The following is a 5,101-nucleotide window of genomic DNA, read 5'->3' as shown; positions in this document are numbered from 1 at the left end:
AATTATGCATAAAGGGAATTGGAGATTTAGCATGCTAACTCAAATCCCATGAATACAGTTTTTCAGGATGATGTACTTACTACGTGCATCTTTCTTACAATACCTTTCTAAAAATCACCAACTGTATATAGTTAAACTTTGTGTTAAAGGACTATTGAGTTATAGGGGGTAACTGGCCATATCAAGTAGCTAGTGACATACCAGTTGTAACAATTTAGACAAATGAGTTGACAAATTCCTGAAAATAGCAAATTAAGTCCTTTGTCAAAATAGTTATTGAACTATACAGAAAGAGTCCAAATCTGGAATTTAGAAATTGTTATCCTCTGAAAAAGTTTTCGGATTGATAGATTTCTTTAATATCAAGAATTATTTTTGTAAATTTACACAACAGAAGAATTTGTTGACTATGTTAATCCTGTGATGAGAAAATAATTTAGAGAGAAGATATTTACCCAAGTAAGCTGATCTGACAAAAACCACAGCCTGACGTCAAATGGACAAAAAAACTGAATAAAAAGCTGTGGAAAAAAATGACAACTAAATGGGGGGTGGTGGGGGCACATTTAAGGCATCTAACAAAATTCCACATGGATTTGGCTTATTAAAATATTTTACACTTGTTTTTTTAAAGATTTGAAAATGTCTGAAAAACATGTAAACATGTAAAATTGTTTGAAAATCCTGCATGGCAAATTCAGACAGTTTGCAAGTGTCATGCAGATGTTTGCCGAGGAAAATAAAGAGACCTCTCCCCGTAAAACCGCACATGGGAGTTCCTTCCAGTTCTATCTTATACTGGATGTCAACCCAGAGGTCGGTGCGGTAGTCACAAACAAGGTATTATCTGGAAGGGAGGGACTGCAGATTCTCCATTGGTTGGAGAAAGACCCAGCTTTAGGTTTTCCCAGATACTCTGCATGTACAGGCTCATGACACTGGACAACTTTGATGGCATCTTCTACTTTGAACCACTCTCTCTTCCTTCCTATATTAACAAAATCTTCCCAATCTTCTAATATTTCAGTGACAGTAAGAACATAAACATATGTTGTATGCTTTCGGTCTTGGTTCTGCTCAAATATGTCCGGGAGTCTGCCTAATTTTCCTTTGACTCTAGCCTCTTCATAAACCTCCCTCAAGACAGCCCTGCCAGGCTCCTCCTCTGGCTCCATTCCTCCTCCGGGGACAATCCACTGGTCCGGGTATTGGCTGATGCTCAAGAGGAGCACGTCATCCTCCTGCGCGCTCCGGAGGGACAGGCAGGGCCAGCCACTTCTTGAAGCCCTCCTGGTCATAACATCCGCGTCTGTTTGGGCTTGAACTTCAGCATGGAGGCGGGCAGCCGCGGGGGCCCGGCAGCAACCACCCCGTTGGGGGAGTTGGGGCGCGGGCGACTCGGGGCACAGGGGCGCCTGTAGGCGAGGCCGCAGCGCTGGGAGTGGTAGTGAGGCTGGTTATCCTGGAGCCAGAGGCCGCTTCCATGCAGGGCCGGGCACAAGCGGCAGTCACTGCAGCTGGAGAGGATAATCCGCCTATGCATGGGCATCCATGGAGTTTGCCATCCACTTGCCTCCGCTCCCTCTAGAATTCAAATAAAATATAAATAAATAAATAAATAAATAAATAGCTCTGCACAGTGAAGGAAATACTGAGCAAAACTAAAAGGCAACCTATGGAATGGGAGAAGATATTTGCAAATAATGTATCAGATAAAGGGTTAGCATCCAAAATATAGAATGACCTTATATAACACAACACCCCAAAAGGGAACAATCCAATTTAAAAATGGGCAGAAAGTATGGACAGACATTTTTCCAAAGAAGACTCAGACTCATGAAAATATGCTCAACATCATTCATCAACAGGGAAACACAAATCAAAACTACAATAAGCTATCACTTCACACTTGTCAGAATGGCTAAAATCAACAACACAAGACACAACAGGTGTTGGTGTGGATATAGAGAAAGGGAATCCCTCTTGCACTGTTAGTGGGAATGCAGACTGGTGCAATCACTTTGGAAAACAGTCCAGGAACACAGGAACCAGAAGGTTTCTCAAAAAGATAAAAATAGAACTATCGTATGATCTGCCAATTGCACTACTAGGTATTTACACAAAGGATACAAAAATATTAATTCAAAGGAATACATGCATCCCAATGTTTATAGCAGCATTATGTACAACAGCCAAATTATGGAAAGAGCCCAAATGTCCATCAGCTGATAAGTGGATAAAGAAGATGGGTATATATCTCAATGGAATATTACTTAGCCATAAAAAGAATGAAATCTTGACATTTGCCATGAACATGCATGGAACTACAGAGTATAATGCTAAGTGAAATAAGTCAGTCAGAGAAAGATAAATACGACAAATTTCACTAATATGTGGAATTTAAGAAACAAAGAAAAAGACAAAGAGGAAAAAAGAGAGAGAGAAATAGACTCTTAATCATAGAGAACAAACTGATGGTTACCAGGGAGAGCGGGTTCAGTGGTTGGGTTAAATATATAATGGGGATTAAGGAGTGCACTTCTGTTGAGCACTGGGTATCGTATGAAATTGTTGAATCAGTATATTGTACACCTAGAACTAATATAACACTGTATGTTAACTAATTGGAATTAATTCAATTCAAAAATTCAAAAAAGAGAGAGAAGATCATTTGGGTGACCATTATCATAGAAATGAAAAAATCATTGGACCATGCCAATTTTGCCAATAGATGTCCTAATCTAATTCTCTATGAGCCTTAGCAGTAATCACTGTGATGGGAGGATGGGCACGTTGCCAGGCAATAAATACCCAGGTGAGGGAAAGGTGAGCCTTGGTACAAATATTGATGGCCCTAGGGGCTTTCGCCTTCCTTTTTTTTTAAGATTTTATTTATTTATTTGAGAGAGAATGAGAGAGAGAGAGAGAGCATGAGAGGGGGCAGGGTCAGAGGGAGAAGCAGACTCCCTGCTGAGCAGGGAGCCTGATGCGGAACTCGATCCTGGGACTCGAGGATCATGACCTGAGCCAAAGGCAGTCGCTTAACCAACTGAGCCACCCAGACGCCCCTCGCCTTACTTTTTTTAAAGAGTTAGTTAGGCTATAACAGGATGCCTGGAGGCCAGCAAAAGGGGAGTTATGGCCCATTATCAGGTAAGTTAGCAACATGTCCTGGTAGCATTCTACATCGAGGCCACAAGAAGCCAGATCAAACCAGACAGGCCCAAGAAAAAGAAGGGCAGAGACCCTGACCAAGTAAGAGATAAAAGGTATGAAACCCTGCTTTCAAACTAATCTCCTCCCCAAATAATAAATATTTTACCCCTTAGTTAACAACTGTCAATAAAAGATAAAAACCCCAGGCACAACTCTCCCTTGGACTCACCTAGTCTCACATTTCAAGGTTGTACTCTCATTTTAATAAATATTTCACTTTTGCTGCTCAACCACAGTGTCTGATCCATCCTTGAATTATTTCTTGCAATGAGACTAAGAGCCTCTGGTGAAGTCCCAGGGACAAGCTAGGTGAGGCCTCAGGACCTGGAGATCTCCCCAGACTACCCAGCAACATCTTTTTGGTGACCACAAAGGGACCAGGTAACAGTGTGTTGAGCAGCACTCTTCACTGGTGAGTCTCCAACTCTCACCTGCCCTGTGCTGGAGAGTTGTTGCTTTGTTCTACTCTCTCTTTCTGATCTTCCTAGGAACTGGAACTGGTAGCATTTATGAGAGACTAATTTGCAGCTCTGAAGAATAAAGGGGCACCTGTTCCTTTCCACAGAAATTTGTTCTTAGGCGACCAAGTACCTAGGGAAAGTACATAAGGTCATTCCTCCAGACATGCATTGGTCTCAGGGGCATCTCCTTCTCATGGTAATTAATTTCTGGTTGCCCAGGCATGCACACATATTCTGAGTACTCCAGTACTCCAAGCCCTCTGCTTGTTTTAGACTTCCAGCTGGAGAAACTGAGACACATAAGAGTGATTCATGGCAGTTCGTGGAAGTGATGCTTACAAACAGCACCAAGATATATTACATTGATCCCTAGGTACTGTCTGATATTCCCAGGCTATTTGTATCTCTGTATAAATCTCTTTTAGTTATTGGGCAGTCTGGCCACTGCCATCCATCCCCATCTCAGGTCTAGCTTCAGCCACTTACTCTCATACCTATTTCCCCACTCTCCTTTGTTGAATGTGGGGCAGTAGGACCTGCAAGATGTTTTGCCACTTATCACAAAAGTCCTGAAAGAGTGCTCAGACTGTTGTATCTGTGCAAGATATTGTAAAGTAGGCTATAAACTGTTTTACTCCCTGGCAAAGGACCCCTGCTTATGATTTCTCCCTGTGGGTTTGCCTTATTCACCACTTAGTTAAATGTGACTCAATCCAAATAACTCAGGAATACAGAAAGAATTGGAAAATACAGGTTAGTTTCACCAGAACTGACTGCAAAGTGGAAGAGATCAACAGATACCTATGGGTCAAGTGAGAAATATTTTTATTTTAAAGACTTAATTTATTTATTTGAGAGAGAAAGAAAGAAGACAGAGACAGAGCATGAGCAGGTAGGGGAGGAGGCAGAGAGAGAGGGAGAAGCAGACTCCCCACTGAGCAGGGAGCTTGATCCCAGGACCCCAAGATCATGACCTGAGCCAAAAAGCAGACACTTAACTGACTGAACCACCCAGGTATCCTGTCAAGTGAGAAATATTTAAAAAATCAAAAAGATTCCTGACCCTGGTGGTCATTGTTTGCCACCAATTGTTGAACAGCTATTCAGAACAAAGAGAATGGGATATTCAGAGATCTTGGTGTCATGATGACGCCCATTCCTGAGGGATCCACCCCAGGATGTCAGGGCTAATTATTGGGCATCATCTATACAGGGGTCTTCAGGAAGGCTTCAGCTCCTGGGTCTGCAGGTGCCAGGAAGAAGCAAAGGCTCTGGAACACCAGTGCTAGCAGTGCTATCACATGGCATTCTGGCTGCAGGTGTATGAAGAGAAGGTGATGAGTGGACAGAAGGTTGGGGATACCCATGGTCCACTCACCATCAGAACTTTCTGGAGCAGTTTCTATCTGAGATCTTATTAATTT

At 42.3% G+C, this 5,101-nt stretch overlaps 1 pseudogene; it reads right to left on the bottom strand.

Annotated features, from left to right (window-relative positions):
• Positions 1–788: 788 nt before the first annotated feature.
• Positions 789–1,333, bottom strand: LOC113910111 (annotated as a pseudogene).
• Positions 1,334–5,101: the final 3,768 nt, after the last annotated feature.

This window comes from Zalophus californianus, chromosome 6 (assembly GCF_009762305.2).
Source record: "Zalophus californianus isolate mZalCal1 chromosome 6, mZalCal1.pri.v2, whole genome shotgun sequence".
In the NCBI taxonomy this organism is placed as follows: Eukaryota; Metazoa; Chordata; class Mammalia; order Carnivora; family Otariidae; genus Zalophus; species Zalophus californianus.
This window is presented reverse-complemented; position numbering and strand designations above follow the sequence as displayed.